Source organism: Salminus brasiliensis, chromosome 17, assembly GCF_030463535.1.
Source record: "Salminus brasiliensis chromosome 17, fSalBra1.hap2, whole genome shotgun sequence".
NCBI classification, from domain to species: Eukaryota; Metazoa; Chordata; class Actinopteri; order Characiformes; family Bryconidae; genus Salminus; species Salminus brasiliensis.
The window spans coordinates 33,474,615-33,494,801 of NC_132894.1; the positions used below are offsets into that span (position 1 = coordinate 33,474,615).

The following is a 20,187-nucleotide window of genomic DNA, read 5'->3' on the forward strand; positions in this document are numbered from 1 at the left end:
GTTTTTCTCATCTAAAGCTTAATGAATGGATGAACACACACATATTGATAAAACTGTTCATATTTATTCTGTTTAATAAAAAAACTTTACAATAATATTAGACATTTTTTTATTACTTAATTTGTACATACCTCACCTATGGGACAATTCTGAGGGTCTGTGACTGACAGGGGGCCTAAACATATTAGAATAAGTGGTCATGGCTTTCAATACAAAATTATTAACATATCATTATTAATATAATATTATATTTACAATGTACTTATATAAAAATAAATAAATAATGGGGTCATTTGTCCTTACTCCCATCCGTCTCCCCATCCGCAGACCCCCAGCAGTGAACCAGCCCTACTCTCAACTGTGTTGAATGACGTGACAGTTGGCGTAATCGCAGGGGTGGGTGGGAATAATTTTTTTTTTATTATTATTATAATGCATTAGTTATTATTAGAATTAGAATTAATTAATATTACATTTAACCTGTAGATAATGTCAGTCTTCTCAGATGCTGAATTCCACTGTATGCCAAGGGGTAGATGTATGTTGTCAGGGTTGGTGCGGCCTGTGTGTGGTGGTAGGGTGGTGGCACTGTCCCTGGTAGCATCAGGTGACGCTTCTCAGATCTGAGAAAGAGAGACAGGCAGAGGCACACAATGAATACTTTTGATCGAATACTTTTGTTTAAAATGGCATTTAATCCAGTCAACGTTCTGGCCAAACCTCGTCATCCCGGGAAAATAAATATTTGACCCCAGACGTCAGTCTAGAAAAGCATCAACGCGCACTGGCTGACGAATGAGGGCGTCACAATGCAGGGAAATGTGGAGGATTTGATGAAGTGTATAGCAAACCTATAGGCCTATGTTAGAAATCTCTTACAGCTTATGCAAGCAGCCTGTGTATTCCTTTGCATTCTGGTGTTTTCTTGTCCAACGTCGGTGAAACAGGTGTGCTAGGGCAAGAAAACGCCAACCTGCTGAGTGCAGGTGGACTTCAGAGTCACCTGCAGAAACACAGGTGCATTATTCCCTGACTGGGACAGTACAATCAGCCTTTTAGGCCCTTGACTTCCAATTTTAGCTATAAGCTCTGTCTCTAAACACAAGACAAACAAACAAACAAACAATCAGGTGTTTAGTTCTGGCGGTTTTTCAGCTCTCACACACCCAACTCAACTTTCTGACTTGGTTCAGCAGCTTCAGTGGATGTGCCTGAGCAAAAACCACCAGCTCCAGTCCTGGAAAGGAAGGCCGCTCCCACTTCTGTCTTTCATAATCAAGGGCACAGATGCAGTTTAATATACTATAAACCTATATAATGTAAATTGTATATGCATGGGCGGAGAACAATTCATCAGATTTTAGGTTTATAAGTGCAGCAGAATGAATAAAAAAAAACATTAATAATAACAATAATCTATTCTTCCAAATAAATTTCAATAAATCCTTAATCGATATACCTCAAATGCATGCAATGTCTGATGATGTCACAATCATTTAATTATGTTATTTCTAATATATAATAGTATATAACATTGTCCTCTGCAGCCTTTGTGTCTTAAGGCCTATGTCTTGCCTGTCTTCCTTGTCTTTTATATTATTTTTAGATTGTATATTTTGATTAAAATGTGTGTCATATTGACACGTGCATCAAGAGAAAGTCCTTGTTCATGTACTATTTTTATAAAATAAATAAAAATGAACAGATTCTGGGAAGGGCCTTGTTTAACCGGTAGTGAGCAGTATCACCCTTCTTCCGCCAGATGTCGCCCTTCACCTCCTTTCACAAACAGCAGGTCCTGAGGAAGATCGCCGCTCGCTGAGCTTTGAGTCATCAGCTGATTTCTGCTGATTTCTGCTGATTTCTGCTGATTTTGTTATTTCAGAACATTTTTAATTGCAGTTCAGAATTTAACTTCCGTATTTTAGAACAGTTTCACTAATTAATATTTAATACATTTCGCACAACAACAAGCAGATCCCTTAAAGACGCGGCTCTCTGTCCTCTGACGTCCTCACGCGCATCCCAGCATCTCGCCGCTGTCAAGCAAAAATCCTGTATCTCCATTTTTCCAATTTTTCACCTTTTAATAACAATTATATTAATTTTTTTTACTCTTTTTACTCCAATAGGAATGCAGAAATGCTCCAAATGACTGAATTATTTTCCCTTCACATCGAATCCTATTAAAGGTTAAGAAGGCTGTTCTTTCTGTGAAGAGATACGAGGATTTTATCTTTATTTATATGGTTTAGACTGTTTGTGCAAAAAATGCAGACATACGTTTGTTTTCTCTATAAATAAAATATTAAAAATAAAGACAGAATTAATAAATAAAAATAATATCCAAACCCAACATCAGCACTGAGCTGTGGGGTATTTGGTAGATGCCAACCACATACAGCTCCTATTTTGTAATAACTGAGTACAGAGAAGAAGACACATATAATAATTTTTTTTTTTAAAAACGATCACATTTGAAACGTTATTATTATTATTATTATTATTATTATTATAATAATAAATTCGTAAAAGGTTAAAAGGATCCTTAAATCTCCCCCTGGTTCTTCACCCTCACCTCTCTGTGCAGACCTGGCTCTCTGGGGTCAAAGAGCCCTTTGTGAGACATCCCCATTATAAAAGTCTTAAGGTTCAATTTACTGACAGCACTAATAAATGATCAATATCCACTTCAGTCTCATTTCTCCTTTTTAATTACAATAATTCTGCCAATAAATGCAGAGAAATTGAAATAATAATGATCAGTTATATTAGATAAGGGCTGATAAATGTGGGCAAAGCATTTTCGTGTTAAAATGCTGAAATGAGGTGTTTTCAGTGGGTGGATATGAAGAGAAGGTTCTGATCACTGATCACAAATGTGTTATTATTATTATTATTATTATTATTATTAATAATAATAATAATAATAATAATAAATAAAGCACTGAATTAATACTGCATTAATGGTTTACTTTATTCGTTCTGCTCGAATATTGAATAAAATCTAATAAAAAGGCTCTTCGATCGCTCAGATAACCCATGCATGTGATTATACACGTGGTATTTTGTGTAATTTGAGAAAACTGTGGGAGCCCTTTTGTTTAATGGAAATTTGCACGTGCGTTTAAAACAGCGAAATCACAGATCAGCGTTTAACAAAACGAGTTCAGGCAGAAAACGCTGGATTCATAATTAAGCATTTCTAAAACGAAATGATCATTTAGAATAAGCATTTCTAATTAAAACCCTCGATTCAAATCGAATTATTTCCCGTGCAAAATCCTTATATTTATAATTATCCGTTTTAAACAGCAGCGTTGATTCAGTTCATCTCCTCGCCGCTGGAGGTCGCTGCTGTTACAGCGACTCTGCCAGAAGCCCGTTTTGCTTTTCTCGTGTTGCTAATTAGCCTCATTTCCAGCCTCTGGATGTGCTTAAAATGGCAGAAATCATTTAGAAGAGAACCTGCTTAAGCTGTTGAAAATTATTCTGTCAATTAATATCAACAATTTACAGCTTTTAACCACCTGCCAGGGAAAACAGATCAGTGAGACACATAGCAGGAGAACAAATGGAAGACATGTCCCTTACTATGTCCCTCTCAGTAGATCACAAACACATTAATTCAGTAAATCATTCAATTTATTTGTTTAAATAAAAAAAATATATAAATCACATCAAGATGAAAGTTGATATTTGAAGGCCCGATCCACACTGCTGAATTAGCATACATGTGTGCATGGGATTGCGTCCAGCTAGACTCCAAATGAACCTTGTAAGAGTTAGCCTACTTCAGCACTGTAGGTGTTAATTCAGAACTGGGGGTGTTAATTCAACACTGGAGGTGGTAAAGTAACCGTTCAGTCAGAAATGCTAATGTTTCCAATGTTGAATGAAAGTGAATAGCCAGCAATTAGCATTATGCAAATACTAGCTGGTGCTTTCTAGCTTCCATTCAGTGTTAGCCACATTAGCCTGCTTGGCGAACTGTTTTTACTGCACGAAGACACACGTTCAGTCTGCAGTCTGCAGTAAGCCCCGGCCAGAGGCTCGCTCATGGCCCGTACTAGGCCGGAGCACGTCTCTCACACTCACACACACACAAGGCCTTCGCTTGACCTCACTGACCTGTGCTAAACAGAAAGGCTGGACCCTTAAACGGTGCACTTAATAATCACAAAACCAGGAAGGCAGGGGTCAGGACCCTTCCGCCACTGTCCACTCAGACCCGAAGTCATTGCTTTCTCGTTAAAAACAAGTGTGTTTTGCTTAACAATTAAGTATAACCGGGGAACAGCTCGTTGGGACATGTACGGGTGTGGGTTTGGAGAGGAAGAGGCCGAGCTTTTCTTTTTCATTACTGTAAATATGGTTGTGAACTGTGCGGCACGGTATAAATAAAAACCCGTCTTTAGAGCCTAAATGCTGGAGGATGACTGACTGAAATTGATTAGCATGTATTATTCTTGAGTGCTGTAGGGCACGAGCCTGCATGTGTGCAGTGTGTGTAGAGGAAAAATTAAAATGAATAGGCCTCATGACTCACGCAAAGATTAGAAGACAGATTTTGTTTATGATTCAATTTAACAGAAGTATTGAAGATGTACCTCTGTGCCAACCACCTATATTAAGGTCTATATTTGAGGATGAGGGGTGATTTACCCACAGAATGGCCTCAATTACAAGCCCCAGAAGAGCTCAGTTCAATGATGATGATGCTTCACACAGCTGGTATTTGTATGTTTATATATATTACATATATATATATATATATATATATATATATATATATATAGTTTTTTATATGTTTTTATATATTATTTGTATATATTGTTTTTATATGTTACTATATATATATATATATATATATATATATATATATATATATATAGTAACATATAAAAATATATATGTTAATATAGTATATATATATATATATATATATATATAATGTACACATTTTTAAAAATGACTAAATTACAAAATTGGACCACAGAGTAACATTACATTCCTTGCTCCTTGGGGGACAAATGTACCTGTGACAGTACCCTATTTACCAGCAGTGTAAGCATGGCAACTTTTAAAGGAACCCTGACTTTTAAGACCTTTTCATGACCCTTTATTAATTAAACCAATTATTATTAAAATAGATTTATATCTAAACTAATTTAAATATACAAGTCAGCCTTTCCAGCTTTAGCTAGAGTATGGCATCACCCAAGCGACCAACTTTACTGACTGTCTTCTGTAGGACAGTGAGTCCAGTACAACCAGTGCAGACAATATCTCAGTGCACCAGCGGTGACCTACTAGAAGGATCTTTTCCATTCTTGTAATCCATAAACAAAACACTCCTATTTAGTTTAGATATCATATTTAATGTATATGTTTATTATTATTGGACATTACACTAGAACACTAAAGAATATATTTTTCACAGTGTTCCTTTTAGAGATCTGCTGTTAAATAAAGTGGATGGAGCCACTTATAGATAGTGTTCTCTGGTGGAAGATTTCACACGTCCCAGCTGCATTTATCTACATCTATAATCCCTGCATTAATAAATGTAATGAGTGTGATTATGTAAAAGTGTGAAAGTGCATTCCAAGCCCTATAGTCACAATAGTCACAATGATCTGCATCACTTATATTATTAGACTATTAAAGCAGGAGAAAGATAAGCTTAAAAATAATAATAATAAAAAGTATATTTTAACTCACTTACGTTTTAATGATATTCCAGAACTGCTGTTGTGGAATCAATGTAGAAAATAATTTCTGAAGATGAAATAATCTAATAAAATCAATCAGTTAGTCTCACACCATTGTTTTTTAAATTAGAGCTGACTGCCCTCACATCCAGCACATAGAAAATAAAAGAGCCTTTTTAATTTGTTATATTTCATTAATTTAATTTGTTTATTTAATTGTTTAGGGTGATTACATAGAAGTACCACCACGGTTCTTCGTGATGGTGATTCTTTGAGCAACCATGAGATGTGTGAGGATGAGGAACCGTTACAAACTTCCTAATGGGACAGCTGCTAAATCCTAGAACCATAAGAACCATTTAGGATCTATCTACCTAACTATTTTTTTGTAGATAGTAGAGTGCAGCTCTTTTCTATTGGATTATTTAGAGATGCTGATCGTTTAATGTGGTGAAAGTGGACATGTGCTCCAATCTGTGATGTCGTGAAGGCGACAAGTGAAGGATAAAATTACTATTTTTATATAAAAATAATAAAACGATTTTAAAATAGCTGCTTTAATGAGTTTAACATTAGACAGTTGTTTTTGTGTGGTAATAATAATTACCCAGGGAAACGCATCGTATGGGAAAGCAAAGTTTAAAAGGGTTACAGGGTTTGTGTGGGGTTGTGGGGGACCGTCCAGGGGCTTGGAGCTATAACGAGTCTAGGGAAGGATGGTAACAACAATGTAGGTAAATACGTGTATACATACATAGACATAAATATAAAGGTTTATATAGATCGATAAAGAGAGAAAGAGTGATAGATAGAGTATAATAGATATATATGTATAATATATATATATATAGAGAGAGAGAGAGAACACCATCCTCTCGTGCTATCTGCATCTCCCTGATTGTTTTCTCTCCTCCTCCCTGATTGGTCCATTCCTCTCCCTCACCGCTCGCCCTGATTGGTCGCGCGCGTTTCTCTCCTTCGCTCTGATTGGCCAATCGCTCGCCTTCGCAGCCTCGGTGACGTCACTGCAGGAGAGAAGTGACTGAGCTGGAGGCGATTAGAGCGAAACTGGAGAGAGTGAGAGCTGGAGAGAGCAGCACGCGCGCACACGCAGAGAGCGAGCGAGCGAGAGGGAGGGATGGAGGGATGCACAGACGCACCGACGCACCGACCCGAAGACGACGGCCTGGCAGCACGGAGCGAAGCCCGGCCTTCTGTTAAGTGTAGCTTAGAGGTGTTTTCCATCAAATCCCAAAGCTGGAGATAAACTGGCCGCTTCTGCTCTCTCTGGATCTCTCTCTCTCTCTCTCTCTCTGGATCTGTAAGAGTCTGGAAAAGCCACTGATAGAGGGAGACGCTCGGTCCTGCTTCTAACGATGATGATGATGATGAAGATGATGATGAGTTAGTGTGTGTGTGTGTGCGTGTGTGTGTGTTTTATGTAGTCTATGTTGATGAAGTGCTGAACACAGTCTCAATGGCCTCACACACACTGAGCCTCGACATGTGCCTAACATACGACCACCTGCCCACCTCTCCGTCTGGCCATGGCACAGAAGAGCAGGGAGGACATCAAAAGATCAAAAGTAAGTAAGACTTTCTTTAATTGCTTTGATTGTTGTTGTCGTTGTTGTAGTTAGTTGAAATTAATGCAGGAATTAAATCCCTGAAGTTATAAAGTTTGCCCTCGGTGTTGGATTCAGCCCAGCTGGACAGAATAGGTGTGTTTTAGGCTCTGTAGGCTTTAATCCAGCACTCGGGGTGTCTGTTCAACCCTCCAGCCCGCCGTAGATTCGTCTTTGGTGTTCACACTGCAGGTGTGATTCCCACTCTGATGTATATCTTCCTGTATGTTAGCTAATATATATATACAGCATATATGTGTAATATGCATTATTGGATTATGCATTGACTCCTGACTTCTGTACTGATTGAGTAATATGTGATAATCTGGAGCTACATAATACCGGATTATTAAATTGGATAATTTAGATTCACACCTCAATTAAACCGGTTTTAGTTGCTTAATGAAACAAAGATGTGCTTGGGTGTATTGCAGCCTAACAGGCAATTGCAGGCCTTCATGCAATCCGCAGCATTAATGTAGAATATCAGAACATCCAGCATCACGTGAATAAATGTTTTTTTTTATATATATATTAAAATATTATTAATATTTATATTCTGTGTAAATGTATCATGATCCAGCACACCGAATGTGAGCAGACGTGGTTATTATTGGTTCTCTAATTATTAAAATGCTCTAATCTGGAGTAAAGGGCATAAGAATAAGAAGGAGCACGTGATTCACGTTCAGCACAACAGGTAGACGAGTCAGACGCCGTGACGTCACACGGCCGGACGTGTGAACGTCACGGACCCTTCTTCGTTTTTAGTTACTAATGATGATATTTTGCTTCGTTTAAGGTCAGTTTTACTTTTTATTGCGTTAATTCATGTTTTAACCATAAAAAAGAAAAAATAATTTACGAGAATTAAAATTTTAAATTAAATTAAAATTAAAAACTAATATTATTAATGGTATTAATCAATTGTTTAGAACTGTTTAATCACTAAAACGGGCAAAATAAGATTCTATGAAAGTGTATTTATATATATATATATATATATATATATATATATATATATATATATATAATTATGAATGGTAGATAAATACCCTGCTTAGAGTTTGGGGTCGTGGATGTTCAGCACGATGGTAAAGATGAGGGTCCCTTACGGCCCCTAATTATGAATTTAGCTAATTGCTGGGAGAGAGTCATTAAGCATTAATGGTGCACAGAAAGAGAGGGAGTGAGAGGAAGTTCAACAGGACACCGTGTTGAAGTGACCGTCTGACGATTCCCCAGTTAAAGCTCATGGCGATGTTTGTTCTTCTCATCTGCATAATTTATTCATACTAATTCAGCAATTAAATATTTGTGTTGATGATGATAGACATGCACGCAAATTCCATGCACATGCATTTCTATTCACTTTCATTACAAATTAAAGTGGAGTTTAAAGCATTTCTGTTCACGTTTCTCCTCACGTGCGCGTAAATACACAGGAGAAATGGGAATAACTCTCCTGATGTGCACGAACGTGTCGAATTGGTGGGATTAATCAGGCCTACCTTATTATGCACGTAACGATTTTGCGTGCATAGCAATATGCACGGATGCATCCACGTGCACAGCCCTGATGTATTTAAGAGCCTGTAGCGCGTGTTTGCTGCATGCATTAACCTCTCCTGTGTTGATTAGGTGTCTGGATGAGCTGCTGTGTACCGGTCTGCACGCACTGTGAAGGAGGTTGCTGCTATCTTTGGTTATCTAGCTGTATGAGTGTTTCTGTGCCATCATAAAGCTAGATAACCGAAAGTAGGAACGGCCTCCTCTGCTGCAGGACAGCAACACACTCGCACGTGCGCGGGGAGCCCCTGTAAGGTAAGCAGACGCGCAGGATGGCGAAGCTGAGCTTTTGGCACCAGGCTTTTAATTGGAGTTATTGGTTATTGTAGATTAATTGGGATCTGACGGATCGTATGGAGTTATAGTAGAGGCCTGGTCTGCAGATAGCGCGGTCTGCACGGGCTCAATTGGCCTGTTTCGCGTGAATTGCAGAGCTTAATAATAGTTTTTGTTATATTGGTTAAATAATAAAAAAAACACTGTTTATATAAATAGTATATAAATTAAAAAAGACTATATAAAATATAAAAAAATGAATAAAATAGTATATTAAATGAAACGACTTTATAAAGACTGGTATTTTAAAAACATAAATAAATAAATAAATAAATGAATGAATATTTCACGTGGCGATCACACGTTTTTCACGTGATGTAGTCAAACAAAATCACGTTCATATTCACAAGTGTTTTTCTGATGTGAGTCAAAAAAATAAGCTATATATATATATATATATATATATATATATATATATATATATATAGCCTAATTATATATGTCTATATATATATATATATATAAAAGGCTATTTTTAATATTTATATAATATTTAATATTGCAAATAATTATATAATTAACGTTTTTACACAAACCTCAGGAAAAGAGAGAGAGAGAGAGCGCATCTCAACAGTATACTCGCTCCACCCTAGATGCCTTACATGTTACACTAGGCGGATACTTCACATAGGCCATGAACTCTTAGCCTGAAATGACTGTGCTGTGTTTCATACACCAGCTCAGAATAGTTGGTCCAGGGCTGTGGCTTTAGCATTGCGCCTCACTCCATTCACACATCGGCTCGAATCACCCTGGCTCATCCCAGCCTCCTCTCACTAATTGCCTCTGTACAACACAAGCCAGCGGCAGCGGCTGTAGTTCGAGCAGGCTCTCGAAATCCAGCCACTTTCTGTGGGCCAGCAGTGTGGATTCGTAGCAGTCAGGCCTTCTGGGACCTTCAGGATGAAGGCTGTAGTGTTTGGTGTCTGGCTGGGCTGCACCCCAGTGGCTCAAGCTTAGTAGTGTTCTGGGTATGTTCAGCCAGTGGAAGAATGCTTAGCTGGTGTGTAGAATTTTATGATTGACATATTACAGAACTCTATGTGTTTAACAGTTCTGTCATGCTTAGTAATTCTAGGATGCTCGGCTAGTGTGTGTGTGTGGAGCTGTATTCTCAGCTGGTGTGAAGGGCCGTTCTACAGTGCTTAGCTGGTGCTCTAATGTATGGCTGATGAATAGAGTTCTGAATAGAGTTATATCATTATTAACTACTGTAGCTTTGTGCTTTTTTTTAGCGCCTTAGTTGACGTTAATGTTGTGTATCGAGTTCTGTAATGCTTAGTCTGTGTATGGGGTTCTGTAGTTGTTTGATGTATAGAGTTATATAATACTGGTGTATAGAGCTACTTATGTACTACTTATGTGGTGTATGTGGAGTTCTGAAATTCTTAACTATTAACTGGTGTATAGAGTTCTACAATTTTCAAGCTGGTGTATAGAGTACTTTTTTGTGTATAGAGTTTAGTGTATATAGTGTATGTTCTATTGATGTATGATCTATTTAAGATGACTATCACTATTACTATAAGATTACTATCACTTTAAGATGATATATGAAGTTCTATACTATGTATTTTGTGTGCAGATTTCTTTAATTCTTCTAGTGTGTAGAGTTCTATAATTCTAAAATGATATAATGAATTTCTATACTACATATCTTGTTTATATAGTTCTATAATTCTTTAGTGTGTAGAGTTCTATAATTCTAAGATGATATATGAAGTTTTATACTGTATATCTTGTTAATATAGTTCTATAATTCTTTAGTGTGTAGAGTTCTATAATTCTAAGATGATAAATGAATTTCTATACTACATGTATTGTGTATAAAGTTCTATAATTCTTTAGTGTGTGGTGTTCTATAATTTTAAGCTGGTGTATAGAGTTCTGTAATTCTTTAGTGTGTAGTTATATAATTTTAAGCTGGAGTATAGAGTTCTTTAATTCTTTAGTGTGTAGTTCTATAATTTTAAGCTGGTGTATAGAGTTCTGTAATTCTTTAGTGTGTAGAGTTCTATAATTTTAAGCTGGAGTATAGAGTTCTTTAATTCTTTAGTGTGTAGTTCTATAATTTTAAGCTGGAGTATAGAGTTCTTTAATTCTTTAGTGTGTGGTGTTCTATAATTTTAAGCTGGTGTATAGAGTTCTGTAATTCTTTAGTGTGTAGTTATATAATTTTAAGCTGGAGTATAGAGTTCTTTAATTCTTTAGTGTGTAGTTCTATAATTTTAAGCTGGTGTATAGAGTTCTGTAATTCTTTAGTGTGTAGAGTTCTATAATTTTAAGCTGGTGTATAGAGTTCTGTAATTCTTTAGTGTGTAGTTATATAATTTTAAGCTGGTGTATAGAGTTCTTTAATTCTTTAGTGTGTAGTTCTATAATTTTAAGCTGGTGTATAGAGTTCTGTAATTCTTTAGTGTGTAGTTATATAATTTTAAGCTGGTGTATAGAGTTGTTTAATTCTTTAGTGTGTAGTTATATAATTTTAAGCTGGTGTATAGAGTTCTGTAATTCTTTAGTGTGTAGTTATATAATTTTAAGCTGGTGTATAGAGTTGTTTAATTCTTTAGTGTGTAGTTATATAATTTTAAGCTGGTGAATAGAGTTCTGTAATTCTTTAGTGTGTAGTTCTATAATTTTAAGCTGGTGAATAGAGTTCTGTAATTCTTTAGTGTGTAGTTATATAATTTTAAGCTGGTGAATAGAGTTCTGTAATTCTTTAGTGTGTAGTTCTATAATTTTAAGCTGGTGTATAGAGTTCTGTAATTCTTTAGTGTGTAGTTCTATAATTTTAAGCTGGTGTATAGAGTTCTGTAATTCTTTAGTGTGTAGTTCTATAATTTTAAGCTGGTGTATAGAGTTCTGTAATTCTTTAGTGTGTAGTTATATAATTTTAAGCTGGTGTATAGAGTTGTTTAATTCTTTAGTGTGTAGTTATATAATTTTAAGCTGGTGTATAGAGTTGTTTAATTCTTTAGTGTGTAGTTATATAATTTTAAGCTGGTGAATAGAGTTCTGTAATTCTTTAATGTGTAGTTCTATAATTTTAAGATGGTGAATAGAGTTCTGTAATTCTTTAATGTGTAGTTCTATAATTTTAAGATGGTGAATAGAGTTCTGTAATTCTTTAGTGTGTAGTTCTATAATTTTAAGCTGGTGTATAGAGTTCTGTAATTCTTTAGTGTGTAGTTCTATAATTTTAAGCTGGTGTATAGAGTTCTGTAATTCTTTAGTGTGTACTTATATAATTTGAAGATGGTGTATAGAGTTCTTTAATTCTTTAGTGTATAGAGTTATATAATTCTAAGATGATATATGAAGTTCTATTCAGCGTATCTTGTTTATATAGTTCTATGAATCCTTACTGTTTAGAGTTCTATAATTTCTAGCTGGTGTATAGAGTTTAGAGCATAGCGTATTCGTTTATCTCTTGCAGGGAGTTCTATATTGGTGCTAGATGTCTTTGATAGCGTATGGGGTTCTGGTTAGCTCCTGGGTTGAACTACATAGAATCCTAGAGCATCTCTCAGGGCCAGCGCTTGTGTTCTGAATAGAATGCTGAGGATCCTAGAGAAGTGCTCTCACAGGACGCATATATAATCAGCCAGCGTCAGCATTCTGTTTAGAACACAGATATGAAGATGGGTGTGCAGACGTTCTCCATGACTGAAGCATGGTTCTAATGGGTTTGATTGCCCTGTGAATGGCCAAGACGAGCTTTTCCCACGCCGAGGTTTTGTTCTTGTAGTCTGGTTGGATTTTCCCTCGATTCAAAGACCTCAGGACATCATGAGTGGCCTTTTCGATTGGCTTTTGCTAGCACAAAACACACACCCTCTTCCTCTCCTGCCCACCTGCCCACCCCCACACACCCCATGCTCACAAGCTAGAGCGCACAGCCGTGTCACTTTATTTAAGGCAAAGCGAAACCACACCCTGCGCTAATTACTGGACACGCTTCATTTTACATGACCCGCTCACGTGGTGGGAATCTAGGCATCTGCACTGTAATATTCTAATATACTTTTATTAATATTTCATTGTGTGTGAGGACACATGGTCCAAAACTAATCTGGAATCATTCCCCTAGTCTTACAGTAGCTTAAGCACTAGAATGGTATTTTGTCCGTGGCTTTGTGCTTATTAGTCCGCACTCGTGCTTGTAAAGCCTTTTTAACTGCTTTAGTAACGGGTCACTCGGGCAGGCCAATGTCAAGTTTATGTAACTTTACAAATGGGATATTAGTGATGGAGTATAACCTGTAAGATTATTGAACGATACCGTCGCTGTGGTGCTTCAAAATGGCAACTTTATAGGATAAGGAAAAAAAATCTCCTGAACTGTCATTGGAAGATTTTACTCCAAGTCATTTTGGAGCATTTCTATTGGTCCGTCCATTAATTTCTGACACAATGTAAAGAAAAGAAATTGTACATATGTAATTACTTCTAAATACTTTATTAAATCAGAAACTCCTAGTGTGGTCTAGTGGCATATTTATGGCTGCTGTCCAATGAAAACCATGTATCTCCATTTTTGTTGTTTGGTTTTCCATGATTTGAACCCTGTAGCTGCTCTGTACGATGTGTCAATCATTCTGGATGAATGAACCAATAGAAATGCACTTATTTTACATTGACTTCAATTCAGTTAGGAACCTTTTTTTGGCTTCTTCTGTAAAGTCACCATTTTGGAGATACATGTTTTTCACTGGATAGAGACAATATAAACCCCCTATATCTTTATTGTATGTATTGTATTGTAATTGTATGTAGAAAACAAAAAATGCCAGATTCCAGTAATGTTTAAAAAAATGTAAAAATGGAGATACAAGGTTATAGTTTATGCCAGAGAAGTGTCTAAACAGTTGAAGGTCACTCCTAAGCAGTGGCTCCATGGTGGGACTGATGTTGTATAAAGCTGCTTGCTGAGGCCTGTGTGGTTAGTGGTTAGTCACAGGTGACCACATAATGCACCAGCACTGCCATTAGATGTAAGACGATACCTGATTAGGACCATGAAGGGTTAATGAATGCATTAAAACACTCTGACATATTAAATATTAGGCTTAATTTTATAATATCAAATATTTAACTTTTATTTTATTGTAAAAATAGTAGTATTGTAATATAGCACATAAATTACAATAGGACTAATAATTAAATTACAATTGATTGGTTATATGAAATCATTAATTGTGATCCTATATTACTGATTCTCAGTGTTTAATATTTGGAGGGATCTGAATATTATGTAAAAGTCATGTTTATGTTCTCGCAGCTCCTCCCTGACCGCAGCGTCTTTGTGAGAGACTGGAGGACCACTCCATGGAGAGGTACCACCTGGTGAGTACAGTGCAAGTCTACCACATTGCAGGGGAAGGTAGCTGTTGTGTGGTTAACTGGTAACAGTGCGGTCACAAAAATGACACCTCTACCACACACTGCACCACTGTACTGACATGGGCTTCCCACTGGGACAGCTTGGCAGCATGCATGTGACCAGGGCCTCTACCAGCAAGCAGTTGAAAAACGTGTCGAATGTTGCTTGTGATGGCAGCCCAACCCAGATCAACTGATATTTTTATTTATATGAAGGGAAAAGAGTGAATTTCAGCATCTTTCCCAGCATCTGTCACCTGCATTTGTATGTGTTTGTTTGTTAATGCCTTTTTTCAGAGAAAATGTTCTAAATGATGAGAGACAGGCTCATTTATAGTGTCCTGACCTTGTAAAATATTTTATTTTAATGATTATTTACTGAAAAGGCAGGAGCATTTAATTGTGGTTAAAGAGCTTAAAGTTATAATACACAGGATGTTTTATTATTACATATCAATACTTGTATACATGACAGCCTCAGCATATATATATATATATATATATTAGTGATAATATGCAAACAAATAAATATTAAACAAATAAATATAAATATTTTGTACATATAAAACATATAGAACCTGTATCACATGTCTATATATCATATATTAGCACATATTACATTATTAAGTACTTATATAGTACATTTATAGTAAGCATATATAGTACATTTGGGACAATATAATTACATACAGATAAGAGCAACATAATAAGGTACTAGACACTAATTAGGTGCTAAATCCTAGGAATAAGTAGATACCTAAATATATAATGTGTGGGGGATTTACACATAGGTACTAACATATACAATGAGCATATGGGGCTTATTATTAGTGCATATAGATATTATGTAAAATGTATTAGTGTATATATACATACTTACATATTTAGTACATATGGGCCAATTTAATTGCATGTATTTACTTACATTTATACTACATGGTGGGAATAGAATTCTTACACATATGTACTTGCATGTATTATAAACATATAGGGAATATAATACAGCACATAGTACATACAGATACTGATAGGTGCATATAGACAATGAGTGTGTGTGTGTAAGAATGATCTGTGAGCCTGCCGCCACTCTCTCACCCATCCACCCACCCTTCACCTGACCACGACATTCACAGATCCTCTCACAATTACTATCAACATAAACAGTGCAGCCATATTCCGGTGTTTTTCCAAAAATGGGACCCACCGTCCTCCACACACACATCTTTCCCATCTTGCCTAGGCGCTCAGAGATTCGACTGGCTTACTGGAACATAGAGGTCACAGTCGAAAAGACCATCTGTTCTAGTTCCGTGCCAGTGATTATTGCACAAAATGTTACGTAACGTGGCGTTTTTTGTGTTTGCTATGAAATGCGCGAAGTTCGTTATTATCATCTGTCAAAACGAGCGCTCGACACGTTCATCGACGATGTGGAACCGGAGCTAATGCGCAAAACCCAATGATGCCATGTTTAAAGCAAGGAAAACATATTGACTACGAACGGTAGATAAGATCAAAGAGACTGAGACCGAATCTGAATGTCTTTTGGCACGCTTCAGAATCCGCAGTTAGAATGACTCCAGGACATTAGGCCGAGGGGCTTGGGGAGGGGGGTGGGGGGGAGGGGGGCTTCAATGCGATAAATGATCAGAGAGAGGAAATTATATGTCTGTCTCCGTCTCAGTAATGATAAAAACGTATGGGTCACTATCACATTACATATTACTGTTATGTAAAATTAATGTGCGCTAAGAAATTTTGTCATCATTCATTAACAATGATCTTTTCCAGCTAAACTGGTTACCCAGTTAAATTGAATAAGGGCCGTGCGATGAAATTATAGGTGGACAGCAATTGATCGTGAAGCTGATTTAGTACACCTGTGCTGCGGCTGCCAACGTCAACCACACAACTAACTATGAGGGTTCTAGTTGGAAGAATGGAGGAGGGGGGGGGGCACATATACATCCACATTACTACGTTTAAAGTGTTAACACAGCACAATCCACTTATGAGAGCGGCGCAAACGGCTTTACTGAAGCAGAAAACGGTGAAGCTGAGCAGTCGTCAAGTTCTTTATGGTGAAGTTGCTTTGCATAGAATACAAAGGAATTACAGTTATTTTCTTTGATTTTTTTCCCGCTCTAAAGACAGATTATACGGTAGTTGCCATGACATCCGCTTTTGGCGGTGATAAAAGGGGGCTTTTTTTTTATTATTGTGCCTTACTTTCTTGTTTCCTCCCATAGTGACTGCCAGGCCATTCACACTGTCTTGATGGAGCACGACAGGAAAAAAAAATGGCACAACCACCCAAATGAAAGAATAGAAAATAATGGTCAACTCTCATCCTCCTTTCACTAGACCACCCCACACACCCCCCATCCCATCCGACTCCCACCATCAACGGAAGCGTTTAGTGCCATGTGTGCCCCCAGAGAGGGGGCCGCGGGAAGAGGGGAGGAAAAAATAAAAGACGAAGAAGACGACGACGAGCGAGAGGCTGCAGCTTGTGTGCCAGTGGGGACAAAGAGGCGGCTGCCAGTTGCCACGGACCACCCCCGCCCCCCCCAGCCCACACCCTCCACCCCCCAGATGCTGAAGATTGGAGCCCAGAACGAAAGGGTTGTGTGTGAGGAAGCCATCTTGATGGAGAAGCTGGCTGCCTGCTTCCTAAAATGGCTGTGTTGGCATGAGGTAGGTTTGCATCATTGCCTCTATTAGACCCAGCATTGGCCATTATTCCTAGTTCGCAGCAAAAGCTTCCAGCTCGCTTTCATCTCTCCATCAGCCATGCTGATCTCGCCAATTACCCCGGCAGGTCATTGCGAATGCAAAAAAGGGGGAAAAAAAGAAAAAAATAAATGAACGGAGCGAATAGGTGGACGAGCGCTCTATGCATATTCCTCTTGCCATGCACAGAACGCACTGCTGGGCTCCAGCATATTAGTCATTGTTTTCCATTGTTTGCTCTCGACGTGCCAGAATTTGTGTATTTGCGGTCAGGTGCCACTAACAGGCCTTCCAAATCGCTTCGTCGTCTCGATTCATTAGAAGAGAATTAGCAAATCATCGGTGTCGGAACGAAACCCCAAAGGCAACTTTAGAGGAGAGGGAGAAAACCGTCTTAACTTTCAGTGAAAGTCAGTGTAAATTTTTTTAATTCCAAGTCATTTTGGAGCATTTCTATTGGTCGGTTAATTGTGAATGTTTTATACAACGTCAAGAACAACTGGCAGATTCACAATATGTTAAATGGCAAATACAAAATGGCAAAAATCAATGATACAAGGTTATGTTCAGACATTGATAATATATTAGGCAATAGCCACAAACGTACACATACACACACACATATATATTACACACAAGCATGCACAGCATCTGCAGTCCACGCCACACTGACACACACACACAGTAAATGACCATCTAGTATGAAGTGAATTAGTAGGTTTTAATAAAACAGAAATGCTTTGCTCTCTTATGCCACACCGCATTTCCACAATTAAGGATATTTATAATGCTAATGGTAGTTGGTAGGAGTGTATTTGTAGTGTAGCATTATTTAAAAAAAGCCTCTCGATTCAGTATGCACAATACATTAAACAGCCTGGAGCAGCTAAAATACTCAATACTCATTAAAATACTCTGATAAAATACAGTTAAACCGGCTCACAGTAAGAGTAGATCCCTTATTTTTGAAAGCAGTCAGGAGAAGGAAAGAACTGGGGGCCGATAAATAAGACATTATAGTGTTGACGCTCCGATCACGCTGCAGACCGAAGTATTAACATTAATGTAAATAACACACACTTTCAGCCACTGTTCATTTTTGCTATTTAGAAAATGCAACAAATCCAGACCCTACCGCATCGTATCGACCCGAATGCTGAACTTTTGAATCGCTACACCCCTTCTGGTTCGGAAAGGTAAGAGTGAAGTGCAGATAAGAGACTAAAAATGCTATCACAGGAACAGTGCCAGCTCAGTTAAGCATCACTTCTGAAAAAGGCCGTCCCGTGTCCTGTAGTTTTGATGAACATGAACGAGTGCTATCTACTCTCTAAAAAAATCAAGAGCGATAACTGCTTCACTTTTAACAGCAAGTTGCCACGGTGACATATATCGACACCCTCTTGACCAACGAACCAGAGCTGGCCCACGCTGAAGGGCTCTCTGCTTCCTTATTGAGTGGGATGCATTTTTTTTTTCCTCCTCGCCAATAGACTTCAATGTACAACATGAAGGTGCTCACGCTGAGCAACATTCAGTGGCCACACACTCCTCCCTTAAGCTTACGAAGGGGTTTCAAGGCCGCTGCCAGAGCCTTCAAACGGTGCTGTGTGTGAACGTGGCCTTGGTATCCTCTCTGAACATGCTGGTGTAGCCTCTGTGAAAGATTTCCGGTCACCACCGTCATACAAAAGCCTGGTATCTATCTGTTCTTAGTGCCTTTTCTCATGTGAGTCTAGAGTCCTTCTTTACATTCTTTCGGAATGAGCCAATAAAAAAGCTGCAAAATGACTTGGAATACAATCCATTGAACGTTAAGAAGGCTTTTCCCCTTCTTTTGTACATTTGCCATTTTGGAGATACAAGGTTTTGTTGATGACATCGACTGGCCTTACGAATCCTTTATTTTTGACTGTCTCGATTAGTTTTAAAGAAATCAGCAATTTATGGGTGTCGAAAACCCTTGTATCTTCAGAAATGGAACTTTACAGGAGAAGAAAAAACCTTGTAAGCTTTCAATGGAAGTCAATGTGAAAAGATTTGATTCCAAGACATTCTGGAGCATTTCTATTGGTCCATTCATTATGAAATTTTAACACAATGTAAAGAACAACCGTCAGATTCACATCATGTAAAAAAGTGAAATTCATATTTTTTTTTGTATGACAGTGATGATAGGCTGCCAAGGTCTCAATTGAGCTCCGTTCACCGAGACAGAGGGTTCACTCCGGCCTCTTGCATTTTTCTCTCCGTTTCGTCTCGCCGAGATGGAGATGGAGCGGCATATCATGCTATGTGACATTAAAAGGTCACTGCTGTCCTCACATCGATTGCTGATGGTATGCAAACATTACCATTTGTCTGTTTTAATGCTCCAAATGCAGGGGCCGGGCAGGGGCCGCCGCAGAGGACATCTGTTTCATGACGACAAATCGTTTTGGTTTGCGACTTTTAAGCTTAAAAGCACACAAAAAAAAAAGACGGGGAGCAGATTCAAATATCCAGCAGATCGATGGATCGATGCAGTGATGAATGAACAAGATTACGAGCGCGTCATCCTTTGAATATTTAAATCCATTCAAATATCGTCTACCTGACGAGGGGGAGAAAAAAAAAACAGATTTGCATACTCACTGCACGCCGGACCTTGTCTGTCTAATGCGATGTCGTTACTCCAAAGGAAGCACGGCCAGAGGAAAAAATCACGAGCGCGGGAGATCGGTGCTGCTCGCTACACGACGCAGAGGCTTAAAAATAAAGGAAACAATGATGCAACCACTGCCGCTGTTAATGAAAAAGGAGCAGATCCCCATATTAACATAATTGCA

General features: G+C 37.9%; 1 long non-coding RNA gene across 1 annotated transcript; it reads right to left on the bottom strand.

The window, feature by feature from the left end:
• Positions 1-44: 44 nt before the first annotated feature.
• LOC140538350 (uncharacterized) lies at positions 45-20,170 on the bottom strand. Its single transcript, XR_011977743.1, has 2 exons — positions 19,994-20,170; positions 45-623 (listed from the first exon to the last, which is right to left on the bottom strand). It is a non-coding gene; the product is annotated as an uncharacterized lncRNA (long non-coding RNA).
• Positions 20,171-20,187: the final 17 nt, after the last annotated feature.